The sequence below is a fragment of the Octodon degus genome, unplaced genomic scaffold, assembly GCF_000260255.1.
Source record: "Octodon degus isolate 3935 unplaced genomic scaffold, OctDeg1.0 scaffold00103, whole genome shotgun sequence".
Classification (NCBI taxonomy): Eukaryota; Metazoa; Chordata; class Mammalia; order Rodentia; family Octodontidae; genus Octodon; species Octodon degus.
Window position 1 is genome coordinate 7,228,954 of NW_004524679.1, and position 14,599 is coordinate 7,243,552.

Genomic DNA, 14,599 nt, shown 5'->3' on the forward strand with positions numbered 1-14,599 from the left:
AACTTCCCAAAAGAGAAGCTTATTATTACCCTACAACATTAGTACTTGGGTTTAACCTACCTATTTGTATGAATATCAATCATTTTAGTTATAACATGTAACAGGTATTTTCCATAAAGTATTGATATGTTAAACTTTAAGTCCCGACAGGATATGAAGAAAAAACAATTAAAAAATAAAAAAAATGAACTTCTGCCATGTTCCGGGAACCACAAGACCCAGTTCTAGCCCAGGTCCTGTGAGTGTGTGGGAGAGCTTCCAGCTACCCTGTGCCAGCGGGACCTATTACTGGTCCAAGCCGAGACGCGGCGTGGGTGAGACACTCTTTCACCCACTTGAGACACCCGCGACCACTCCCCAGCACGTCCCCCAACTCAACTGACAAGTAGGAATTTCTGCCCCATTCCTGGAATACCCAGACCCAGTCCTAGCCCAGGACCGGGGAGTGTGTAGGAGAGCTGCCTCTCCACCCTACTCCACTTTGTCCCCTCCAGGCTCAGCTCAGGCCTGGCATACAGGCCTGGGATGAAACAATGCAGGTGAAATCCCTGCAGAGAGTGTAGAGGATAGAACCACCCAACTGGTCCAGGAGCAGAAAATCTTGCCAGAGGGGGACAACAGGTTCACCCAAAAGGCAGTAGCAGGAAGGAGCAGACCAGAGCAGCCAGATCCAAGCCAAGCACAGCTGGATAAATCCAAACTTTGTAGATCTGCACCTGAACTTCAGAATGTGCTGAGGTTATAACTACAACGAAGATCTACAACAAAAGTCAGAAGACAGGGCTACACAAAATGATGAGAAGGAACAAAATGCAAGTTCAGAACCCAAGCCCACCTGTAACAAGTGCAGAGGGCACTAACACAGAAAAAATTGGGAAACACAGCTGAAAGCAATGAATCAATGGATTCTAAAATAAGGAAACAGCTGTAGAAAGTTATAGAGGAATTCAGATTGGAAATAACAAAAGAAATCCCTAAATTGATAACATCTAAAGTAAAGAATCAAATGCAGAAACATATGGAGGAAACCAAATGCCCACCCAGAGCAAGTGTAGAGGACACAAGCTCGGCTCAAATGTATGAATTAATAGGGTTGATAGTAAATAAGCAACAGCAGAAAGTTACAGAGAAAATCAGAGCGTAATTCTTTTCTGAAATAGAAAAAGAATTCTAAGAACTCATACCATCTGAAGTAAAGAAGCAACTACAGAAATAAAGGGAGGAAAGCCAATCTGAAATAAACACTGCATTAAATAATTTATAACTGCTTCTAAAGGAGACATTGATAAAAAATTAGAGGAGATTAGAAAAACGACAAATTCCTTGAATGAGTAATACAGGAAAGAAATAGATCGCATGAAGCAAAGTCAGAGATAGAGGAAATTAGAATCTCAATCACAAGCTTGTAAAACTGTTTCAGTGAAAGTGAAGACAGGGTTTCAGATCGTGAAGATGCTGGTGTAGCTAGTGAAAAGATAAGAAAGGATCTCTTAAAAACGACTAGGATGCAGGAAAAAATAATCCACCACCTGCAAGACGATGCAAAGATGAACATTGTGAGACTAATAGGCATTAATGAGAAAGGAGTCAATACAAACGACATTAAAAATATGGGCAGAAGTAATAGCAGAAAAGTTTGCAAATATGAGGAAACAATCTGACATTCAGGTAACTGAAGCATACACAACACCAAGTAACCTGAACCAAATGAAAAACACACTGAGACATATATTAGTCAAGATCCCAGAAACAAAGCAGAAGAATAATATACTGAAAGTCTCTATACAAAAGAAGCAGATCACATTGAAAGGAAAACCCATCAGAATTACGGCCGATTTCTCTTCAAAAACCATGTAGGCAAGAAGAGCATGGAGCAGAGTACTTCAAGTCCTCAGTGAAAACCAATTCCAGCCCAGACTGCTATACCCAGCAAAAACTCTCTTTCAAGTTTAATGGACAGGTGCAATACTTTCATGACAAAGAAGAGCTAAGGAATTTCGTGATGACAAAGCCAACCCTACACATGCTACTGAAAGATGTTCTAGAGGGACCAAAATGATCAGAACTCCAAAAATGAGATCAGAAGTAACCATCTAAATAGGGCAAGCAATTAAACACAGGAGAAAAAGGAGTAATTGACAACAGATAAATAACATGTCAACCGTAAGTCAATACATCTCAATTGCAACCATCAATGAATATGGACTCAATTCCCCAATTAAGAGAAATAGACTGGCACAGTGAATTAGGAAACAATATCCAACAATACGCTGTATACAAGAAACACATTTAACTCATAAAGACAATCATAGGCTTAAAGTCAAAGGATGGAACACAATACTACATGCTACAGTACCTCAGAAAAAAAGCAGGGGTAGCAATCCCATTCTCATACAGTCACAACTTCAAAGCAACAGTGAGCAAATGAAATAAAGAAAGCAACTATATACTGGTTAGGGGAGAAACTGAAGAGGAAGAGGTAACATTCATTAATATGTATGCACCAAACATGAGAGCACCCAGCTATATAAAGCAAATCTTAATGGACATGAAATATCTAATATGCAATATCACACTTTTAATAGGAGACCTTAACACCCCCTTATCTCCAAAAGACAGGTTAGCCAGAAAAACTTAGGAAAGAACAGAACTGAACCAGAGCTTGGAAGAAATGGACTGGGTGGACATATACAGAGTGTTCAACCCAAACACAGCTGAATACACATTTTTCTATGCTGCACAAGCATTTTTTTCTAAAATAGACCACATACAGCTCCATAGGTCATGCTTAAGTATATGGAAGAAAACAGAAATTATCCAATGAATGTTATCTGACCATGGTACAATGAAACTGGAAATAAATGACAAAAGAAACCAGAAAAAACCTTAAATCATGGAAATTAAATGACACGCTACTCAGCAATCGATGGGTCAACAGATGAAATTGAAAACGAAATTCAACAATATCTACAATTCAATGAATATTCAAGCAGAATTTATCGTAATTTATGGGATACGATGAAAGCAGTTCTCAGAGGGAAATTCATAGCTGTGCACGCACATATTAGGAAAACAGAATGAGAGAAAATAAATACTGTAATGCTGCACCTTCAACAACTAGAAAAGGAATAGCAAACCAAACTCAGAGCCCAAAGACAGAAGGAAATCATAAAGAGTAGAGTAGAAATTAATTCAATTGAGACTAAGAAAATAATTCAAAGACTTAAAAAAGCAAAAAACTGGTTCTTTGAAAGATTAAATGAAATTGATAAGCCCCTAGCTATCCTCATCAAACAGAGGAAAGAAAAAATTCAAATACAATCAATAAAGAATGAAAAGGGTGTAATTACCACAGACCCAGTGGACTTTCAGAAGATTATCAATAGCTACATTGAAAATCTTTATTCTCACAGAATAGAAGACACAGAAGAAATGGACCGATTTCTAGAATGGTACAAACTACCACAACTGAATCAACAAGATATAACCATTCTCAATAGCCCAATAACAACCAATGAAATGGGAGATGTAATTAAAGCCTCCCGGCAAAGAAAAGTCCAGGTCCAAATAGATTCAAAGCTGAATTCCACAAGACATTTACAGAAGATGTAGTCTCTATACTACTCAAACTCTTAAATGAAACTGAAAATGAAGCAAACCTACCAAAATCATTCCTGGAGGCAAGCATTATACTGATACCATTACCAGGGAAAGAAGAAACAAAGAAAGCGAACTACAGGCCTATCTCCCTCATGAACATAGATGCCAAAATCCTCAATAAAGTACTAGCAAATAGAATACAGCAAATCATCAAGAAGATCATAGACCCGACCAGGTAGGATTCATCCCAGAGATGCAAGGATGGTTCAGTATTTGAAAATCTATAAATGTAATACACTATATCAATAGAGCGAAAACTAAAAACCACATGATCATCTTCATTGATGCAGAAAAGGCTTTTGGCAAATTCCAACCCTCATTCATGATCAAAGTCCTACCGAAAATTTCAATAGATGGCCTCTACCTCAATCTGGCAAAAGTCATTTATGAAAACCCATCAGCTAAGATAATTCTAAATGGGGAAAAACTGAAATCTTTTACTCTTAGGTCTGGTACAAGACAAGGATATCCTCTATCACCACTCCTATTCAATACAGTGCTGGAATCCTTAGCTACAGCCATTAGAAAATAGAAAGAAATAAAAAGGGATAAGAATAGGCAAAGAAGAAGTTAAATTAGCTTTATTTGCAGATGACATGATACTTTATTTGGAAGACCCAAATAACTCCAGCAAGAAGCTACTAGCATTAATACAGAAATTCAGTAGCATAGCAGGTTATAAAGTCAGTACCCAAAAGTCAATAGCATTCCTCTACACAGACAACAAATACACTGAGAAGGAAATTATAGAAACAATACCTTTTGCAACAGCACCGAGGAAAACGAAATACCTTGGAATTAATCAAACTAAAGAAGTGAAAGATCTTTTCATGGAAAATTACAGTATTCTAAAAAAAGAGATTGTAGAAGATTTCAGAAAATGGAAAGATATTCCATGCTCCTGGATAGAAAGAACAAACATTGTGAATATGGCCATACTCCCAAAATTGCTGTACAGATTTAATACAATCCCTATCAAACTACCACCGACATACCTCACAGACCTAGACGAATTATTTCTGAAATTTATCAGGAACCAGAAAGGACGTTGAGTAGCAAAGGCAATTCTGGGCAATAAAGACAAGGCAGGAGGCATTACAATTCCTGACTTGAAATTATACTACAAGGCTACTGTGATATAATCAACATGGTACTGACAACAAAATAGACCTGAGGATCAAATAAATAGATTAGAAGATGCTTAAGATACTATGAACACATTCAGTCACCTTATCTTTGACAAAAGTGCCAAACATACTCACTTGAAGAAAGATAGCCTCTTTAACAAAAAGTGCTGGAAAACCTGGCTCTCTAAGGGCCAAAAGCTCAAACTTGACCCAGGTCTATCACCATGAACTAAACTAAAGTCAAAATAGATTAAAGATCTAAACATTAAAACAGAGACACTAAATACCCTGGAAGAGATAGTGGGAGGAACACTTGAAGACATAGGCATAGGTAAACGGTTCATGGGCAGAAATGAAATCGCACGGGAAACAGTTGAAAGAATTAACAACTGGTACCTGCTCTTACTTAGAAGTTTTTTCACGACCAAACAAATTACCAACAAAGTGAAAAGGCAACCCACAAATTTGGAAAAAATCATGACAAATAAGTACTGAGACAAAGGTCTGACCTCTAGAATCTACAATTAAAAATCACTAGGACCCCAAAATTTGAAGACCCAATCCAGAAATGGGCATCCGAGATCAACACACTTCTCAGAGGAAGAAATTAAAGAAGTGAATAAATACATGAATAAACGCTCCACATCACTAGCCATCCGCAAAATGCAAATTAAAACAACATTGAGATATCATCTCACCCCAGAAAGAATGGCTATCATAAAGAAATCACCCAACAACAAATGTTGGAGAGGCTGTGGGGAAAAAGGAACCCTTCTCCACTGCTGGTGGGAATGTAGACTGGTACAACCGTTATGGAAATCAGTATGGAGACTCCTTAGAAAAGTTGGTATGGAAATCCCCTTTAAACCAGCTATTCCTCTACTGGGAATTTTTCAAGAGGATCTGAAAACATCATATCATAGGGATATATGTGTTCCTATGTTCATAGCAGCACAATTTGTGATAGCCAAATCTTGGAAACAACCAAGATGCCCAGCACCTGAGCAATGATTGAAAAAGATGTGGTATTTTTACACAATGGGGAATTATTCAGCTATTAAGAAGGATAAACTCCAAGCCTTTATATTGAAGTGGATGCCACTTGAACATATACTCATAAGTGAAATAAAACAGACACACATGTGTAAATATCGTATAGTCTCCCTAGTATAAGAACTCAAAAGCAGAAATACAGATAGAAATATATAACATAAGTGAAAGGAAAGCAGGATATCAAGGACTAACTAATCAAGAGAGAGAAAGGAGAGCTAGGAAACATGACAATGTCAAGTCATACATTTATATGTAAAGATGAGCAAGGCAATGATCCTGAGAATCTTCAGAAGATTTTTTAATCTGGCAGTTAATTGCAAAGATTCTCACCTTCATTGACTACATGTACTGATACCTGTGAAGTAAGCTATGGCACTGCCGATGGTAATTTGTAATTGTAGTTTCATGATTGGTGTGCCTGCCACACTGGTATTCTGAGTATGGGCTGCTCCTTATGACATACCAGTTGTTGCCATGATGTCTCTTGAGTAGGTGCATGTTCAAGAAGAAGGAGCTGGTGATTGAAAGCTAGAGACAGGAAAAGAAATATTGTGGGACTGTCCTGCTTCAAGGTTGTATATGTTGAGATTTTTGGACTTATGTGCAAACATGAGAAGTATATAATTCTTTATCCTATTTTTAAAATATATTCTACTTTTTAACTGTTTTTTGTCATATTATGTAGGGACTCAAATTTCAACATATCAATACTTGATGAAAAATACTTGTTCCTTATTATGCCTAAGATGTTTGATGCAGACAGATAGTGAGGTTAAGCTTAATAGCCTAAGTTGTTTGATAATAACAATAAGCTTGTCCTCTGGATGGTTAACAACCTACATTTGCACTCCAAAATTGGAGAAAAAGGAGAGCTGCAAGGAATGCCAACATTTTGGCCCTAGCCTTCTAAGGTCAATTAAGACTCAGGACATATAAGAACTTGTACTGTAACGTCATGTAACTCTGTAGTGTCCCAAACTTTCTGATCAAAGAAATTATGGGGCCAAAGAGGAAAGTGATCAATGATGTCGAGTGTGCCTAAGGAGAGTCACATGGGGAGAAAACACTCTCTCAGTCTTTCACAGATAGCACATTGGCCTAGCAATGGCCATGACTCATCCACATGGCTGACACTGACAAATGTTCTCCAATCTGAGCTACAGGATCTCACTATAAATCCTAGGGGATTTCACTGACCTTCTCCGACCCAAATGGCACAACTCTTGTTACATCTGTCCTGTTTTACCTTGGTCTTAGCCATCCAGCGGAAAAGTATAAAAACGAAATATATAAAGTAAAGCCATGCTGTTATGTTGAGCTCTAGAGGACTCAGGTCAACAATTTCTGACATTGCCAGTCAAGCAGAAGACCCAATACTCTTATGGACTACTGAACTCTTTTAGATATTTTACTGAGTTTACACACCTTCAGTACTCAAATAACGGAACTTAACAAGAAATAGGGGATCCAGATGAATGTCCATTTTGTATCTGTGTATTAAAATGGCTAGGATGGATATACAATTACATTCTGTTAATGAATAGAGGGACCTGTTGTAATGGTGTTTGTAAGTAGGATATCATGTCTACATCTTGTATAGCAATTAACCACTAGGAAGAATTTATACAATGTGTTAATTATTAAAATTGTCCTACCAGTTTGGTTTGAAACTGTCTCATTGCTATTTGTTTCCCAATAAATTTATGGAAAGAAAAGATATTAAAACCTCAATCACAAGTTTTTAAAACCATTTGAATGTAAGTGAAGATAGAAATGTCTAGCACTGTTTGGCTGCCATGCTTAAACACTCCTGATTCTTCAGATTCAGCGGCGGCCATCTACAGTGCTTAGGTTTCTTCTAGGCTTATCTGCACCACTTGCTCACCACACACTCTGCCACTGTAAATCACCATCATGGTAAAGCTCTCAAAGGCTGATAAAAATCAAGGGACCCGAAGAAAATGGCATCTCCTCCATAGGAGGTATAAGAAAGTGATGATGAGGAAATGTCAGACAATGAAGAATACAACAGCAGTGAAGAAGAGATTGTAATCCTCAGAAAAAAAAAAAAAACGAAGGCTCTTATGACTCCAGCAAAAATGTAATGGATTCTCTAACCAAAAAGGGGGCAGTTTTCACCACAGTGAAAATGGGGGTGGCCACTCCTGCCAAGAAGACAATGACTCCTGACAAGGCAGTTACAGTGTCTGGCAAGAAGGGAGCCAGACCAAATAAAGCTGTTGTTGCAACTCCTAGTAAGAAAGACACTGTAGCCACAGCCAAGGGGGCAAAAAAAGGCAAAAATGCCAAGAAGGAAGACAACGATGAGGATTAGGAAGACATCAGTGAGAATGAAGAGGATGAGGATGAAGATGAGGAATTTGAACCAAATGTAATAAACACAGTGGCTGCAGCCCCCACCTCAGAGGATGAAGAGAATGAGGATGGTGATGATGAGGAGGAGGACAAGGATGATGAGGAGAAGAACTCTGAGGAAGAAGCCATGGAAATGATGCCAGCCAAAGGGAAGAAAGCACCTGCAAAAGCTGCCTCTGTCAAAGCCAAGAGTGTGGCTGAGGAGGAGGACTAGGAGGATTAGGATGAAGACAATGAGGATGAAGATGAGGGTGTGGATGAGGAGGACGAAGATGAGGAGGATGAGGAAAAAGAGGAAAGCCTGTCAAAGAAGCACCTCGCAAACGCAAGAAGGAAATGATAAAACAAGAGGCAGCTCCTGAAGCCACGAAACTAAGAATGGAAGGCACAGAACCCACTACAGCTTTCAATTACTTTGTTGGAAATCTGAATTCTTACAAATATGTTCCTGAACTAAATATTGGTATCAGTGCAGCTTTTGCTAAAAATGATCTCAGTACTGTAGATGTCAGAATTGGTACAAATAGGAAGTTTGGCTATGTAGACTTTGAATCTACTGAAGACCTGGAGGAGGCTTGCCACTCACTGGTTTAAAAGTCTTAAACAGTAAAATTAAACTAGAGAAGTCCAAAGGAAAAGACAGCAAGAAAGATCAAGATGCAAGAACACATTTGGCCAAAAATCTCCCTTACAAAGTCACTTGGGATGAATTAAAAGAAGTGTGTGAAGATGCCAAAGAGGTCAGACTAGTCAGCAAGGATGGGAAAAGCAAAGTGATTGCTTATATTGATTTTAAGACAAGCTAATACAGAGAAAACTTTTGAAGAAAAGCAGAAAACAGAGATAGATGGGCGATCTGTTTCCCTCTTCTATACTCAGGAGAAAGGTCAAAATCAAGACTACAGAGGGGAAAGAACAGCACCTGGAGCAGCAAATCCAAAACTCCGTACTTAAGCAAGCTTTCCTTCAGTGCAACAGAAGAAACTCTTCAGGAAGTATTTGAGAAGGCAAATTTATCAAAGTGCCCCAGAACCAAAATGGCAGATCTAAAGGGTACGCCTTCATAGAATTTGTTTCATTTGAAGACGCAAAAGAATCTTTGAGCTCTTGCAATAAAAACGAAAATGAGGGCAGAATGATCAGACTGGAGCTGCAAGAATGCAGGGGGTCACCTAATGCAAAAAGCCAGCCATTTAAAACCTGTTCATCAAGGGTCTGTCTGAGGAAACCACTGAAAAGACCTTAAAGAAATCATTTGATTGCTTCATTGGAACAAGGATTGACACCGACTTGGAAACTGACTCCTCCAAGGGGTTTGGTTTTGTGGGTTTCAACACTGAGGAAAATGTCAAGGCTACCAAAGAGGCCGTGGAAGATGGAGAAATTGATGGAAACAAAGTCACCTTGGACTACTACAAACCTAAAGGTGAAGGGGAATTTGGGGGCCATGGAGGTGGCTGAGGTGGCTTTGGGGGCTGGAGTGGTGGCAGAGGTGGCTCAGGTTGATTCAGAGGCAGAGGCCAGGAAGCTTTGGAGGGCGAGGTGGCTTCTGAGGAATCCCAGGAGGAAGAGGAGACCACAAGCCACAAGGAAAGAAGATGAAGATTGAGTAATCTCTTCTGCCCCTGTCTATACCTGTTCATTGGAAAGAAAGAGCTCTGGGGCTTTACTCTGTTACCTGTTGATGACAGAGCCTTCTGAGGACAATCCAGGTGGTGTGCATCCTGTGGTCCACCTGGGAGTGTAGTGATCACACTTCCAGAGAGGTTTACCTGACATACCCAGTTGGTTTTGACTGGAGATTCATAAACTTTTTGAGAGAGAGAGAGAGAGAGAGAGAGAGAGAGAGAGAGAGAGAGAGAGAGAGAGAGAAGTTAAGATAGATTTTCAGACCTTGAAGACTCCATTGCAGCTAGTAAAAAGGTAAGGAAAGACTATTAAAAAAAGCAAGATGCTGGAAATTATTCAACAGCTGCAAGATGATGAAAAGAAGAAAAACATAAGACTAATAGGCATTGGTGAGAAAAAGAGAGGCAACACAAATGACGTATATAGGTCTGGGGTAAAAATTATATGGGCAGACCTAATAGCCGAAAAATTCTGAAATATGGGGAAAAATCAGAAATTCAGTAACTGAGGCATATAGGACTCCAAATATATCAACCCACTTAAAGCTACACCCAGACATATAATAGTCAAGATGCCAGAAATTCAGCAAAAGAACAATGCCCTAAAACCCACTAGAAAAAAAAGAAAGAAACAGATCACAGTTAAATCGAAACCCATCAGAATAACAGCAGATTTCGCCTCACAAGTCATTAAGTCAAGGAAAGCATGGAGTGAAGTACTTCAATTCTCCAAGAAAACAAACTCCAACCTAGACTGGTATACGCTGAAAATTCTCTTGAAAGTTTAACGGAGAAGTGAAATACTTCCATAACAAAGATCAATTAAAGAAATTCATGATGACCAAACCAATCCTCCACAAAATACTAAAAGATATTCTAGAAAGGGATTGATACAATCACAATTCTAACAACAACAACAACAACAACAACAACAACAACAAAAAGAACCAACTAAACACAGGATAAAAGTAGGGAAACAACAAGAGGAAAATGACATAACAAACCTAAGTCAATACATATCAATTATACCACCAATGTAAATGTATTCCATTCACCAATTAGAAGAAATAGACTGGCAGAGTGGATTAAGAAACAATATCCATCAATATGCTTTATATAAGAAACACATTTAACTAATAAAAAATTCATAGGTTGAATGATGGAAAAAATGCTACATGCTATAGGACCTCAGAAAAATCATGGGTAGCAATATTGTTCACAGACAGTCTGAACTTCAAACCAAGAATAATCAAACAAAATAAGAAAGGCCATTACATACTGGTTAGGGGGAAAATACAAGAGAAAGAAGTAGCAGTCACAAATATGTATGCACAAAACATGAGAGCACACAACTGTATAAGAAAAAATTGAATGGATATGAAAAATCTAATATTCAATACCACAATAGAAGACCTTAAGAATGCCTTAGCTCAAAAAGATAGGTCAAACAGAGAAAAAAATTAACAAAGAAGGAGCATAACTGAACCAGACTTTTGAACAAGCAGACTTAGTGGACATCCACACTGTGTTCCACCCAACCACAGCTAAATACACATTCTTTTCAGCTGCATATGGGACATTTTCTAAAATAGACCACATACCAGTCCATAGGTCATGCTTAAGTATATGCAAGAAAACAGAAATTATCCCATGCATATTATCTAACCATAGTGCAAATGAAACTGGAAATAAATGACAAAAGAAACCACAAAACCCCATTAATATATGGAAATTAAATAAAACCCTCTTCATCAACCAATGGGTTACAGATGAAATTAAATGAGAAATTAAAAAATATCTACAATTCAATGAAAATTCAAGGTAAAACTTATCAGAATTTATGAGATACAATGAAAGCAGTTCTTAGAAATTTATAGCTGTGAAGATTGAAGAAAATTTCAGAAAAATGAAAAGATATTCCCCACTCTTGTATATGAGGAACCAACATTGCAAAAGTAGCCATAATCCCAAAATTGTTATGCATATTTAATGAAATCCCTATCAAAATACCACCAACATACCTCACAGATGCAAATAAATCATTTTTAGAATTTATTTGGAACCAGAACTCTCTAGAATCCTGGCCAACAAAGACAAGGCAGGAGGCATTACAATTCTTAACTTGAAATTATACTACAAAATTACTGTGAAGAAATCAGCATGGTTTTGACAAAAAATAGACCTGAGGATCAAGGGAATATGTTGGAAGATACAGATACAAGTACAAACACACTCAGCCATCTTATTTGCAACAAAAGTGCCAAACATACTTGAAAGAATTAACTTTGACCTCCTCTTATTGAAAAGTTTCTGAATGTCAAAGGAAATCACCAACAGAGTGAAAAGACAACCCACAAATTTGGAAAAGCTGTTAACCAATAATCACTCAGACTAAGGTCTTCTATCTAGAATATATAGAGAACGAAAAAAAGAATTGAAAAGCCATGCTGTTATATTGAGCTGTAGGGGACTGAGATCAACAATTTCTGACTTTACCAGTGAAGCAGAAGACCCAATACTATTATGGACTACTGGAATCTTTTAGAATATTTTTGTTGAGTTCACACACCTGTTATTCAAATAACAGAACTAAATAAAAAATTGCATACAGATGAATGTCCATTTTGTACCTGTGTATCCAAATAGTTAGAATAGATAGTTACATTCTCTTAATGAATAGAGGGATTTGTTCTAGTAGTATTTGTAAATAGGATATCATGTCCGCATCTTCTACAGCAATTAACCACTAGGAAGAATGTATGCAATGTGTTAATAATTGAAACTGTCCTACAGATTTGGTTTGAAACTGTCTCACTGCAATTTGTTTCTCAATAAAATTATGGGAAAAATAAATAAAAAATAAAAATAATTAATGCCCCCAAATTTAAAGACCCAATCCAAAAATGTGAATCTGAAATGAATAAACACTTCTCAGAGGAAGAACTGCAAGAGGCAAATAAATACCTGAAAAAATGCTGAACCTCACGAACCATTTCAGATATACAAACTAAAATAGCATTAAGATATCTCTCCCCAGAGAAAATGGCTATCATGCAGAAATCAACTAACAATAAATACTGGAGAGGCTGTGGGAAAAAGGAACCTTTCTCCACTGCTTATGGTAATGTAGCATGGTATAACCACTATCGAAATTAGTGTGGAGACTCCTCAAAACATTAGGACTGGAAATTTTATTCAATCTAACTATTCCCCTCCTGGATATTTTCCCAGAAGAACTGAAAGCTTCATAAAACAATTATATTTTTGCACCCATGTTTATAGCAGCACAATTCATCATAGCCAAATATTGGAAGCAATAAAAGTGCCCATCACCCAAAGAATGGATGAAAAGTTCTGGTATTTGCATACAATGGAGTATTGATCAACTATAAAGAAAGAGAAACTTGAGGCTTTCATAGGTAAGTGGATGCAACTAGAGACTATACTCATAAATGAAATAAACCAGAACCACATATGTAAATATTGTATTATCTCTTAAGTGTAAGTACCTGAAAGAATAAATAAAACCTGATATGTATAATAAATATGGTTAAATAGAAATGGAACTTAAGAGTTACACAATGAATAGGAGAGAAAGGAGAAAAGTTAAGAAGAAAAGTAGGGGGAAAACATGCAAGTATATATCCAGGATGGCTGAGGTGATTGTAATATAAATCTGCATCAGTTTTTTGAAAATCACATTAATGTGCAGAATTTTCATCTTGACTAACTCTGTATGCTAATATCCATGGTCTAAGCAACTAAATTGAGGACAGAAATGTGTAACACAAAAAACCATGCTTGAATACATCTCAACTTGGTCTTCTAAATGTGCACTGTTTCTAATATCATATCAGCTATTACTATACTCTCTTTAAAGCAAATTTTTAAAAGAAGGTTAAAAGAAAGAGACAAGAACAAAAATTTAATGTTTCTTAAAAACAAGTGGTAATATGCAGCCATAGGTCAATCTTACATAACTATATCTGTTAATGCGAGCAACAGATCTAATGTTAAAAATAAACATCAGCCATTGTTTATCAGCTGTTATTTGCTTGAAAATCTGTAATATGTGTACATATATGTCTATATATACATATATACATTATGTGTGTATATCTATATCTATATCTATATCATCTATATATCTGTATGTTGCCCTGTTTCTGTCTTTTTTTCTGATATTTGTTTTGCTTTTCCTTTTATATTTCAAATAAAATTAAATTAAACAAAAATAAATAAAAAATAAAATAAATTAGCTATATATATATATATTTCCTGGCATGTTTTGCAGGCCCTGTACCCAGGGCACTCTGAGACAGCAAGTGAGACTGGGAGTGGTCATGTGGCCCTGCAATCCCAAATCCCAGCGCTTGGGAAGCTGAAAACATGAGGATCACTACCATTCCAGTCTGTGTAGTGAGACCCTATAGACTCTGAACTAAAATACATTAAAAAGATTATAAATCAATAAATAATAAAATGTCTCTTAAAAATAATATACCCAGTACTTAAATTTTGTAACAAGGTAAATATTAAATGTTCATAGCAGAAAAATAAAAAAGAAATTTATAAGAAATGAAACAGATGTTATCTTGCTCGTGGTGCCAATTTCACAAAATATAGCTATACAAAAATATTTTACCACTGGAAATCATGCACATGTTATTTTTAGTTTAGTTTAATTTTAAAAATAAAGACAAAAACAATAGCAAAGATGGGTTTTCCCTTGTCATTTAAATTTTGTAGGTGCAT

General features: G+C 36.9%; 1 pseudogene; it reads left to right on the top strand.

Annotated features, from left to right (window-relative positions):
• Positions 1–7,754: 7,754 nt before the first annotated feature.
• Positions 7,755–9,829, top strand: LOC101581180 (annotated as a pseudogene).
• The last annotated feature ends 4,770 nt before the right edge of the window (positions 9,830–14,599 follow it).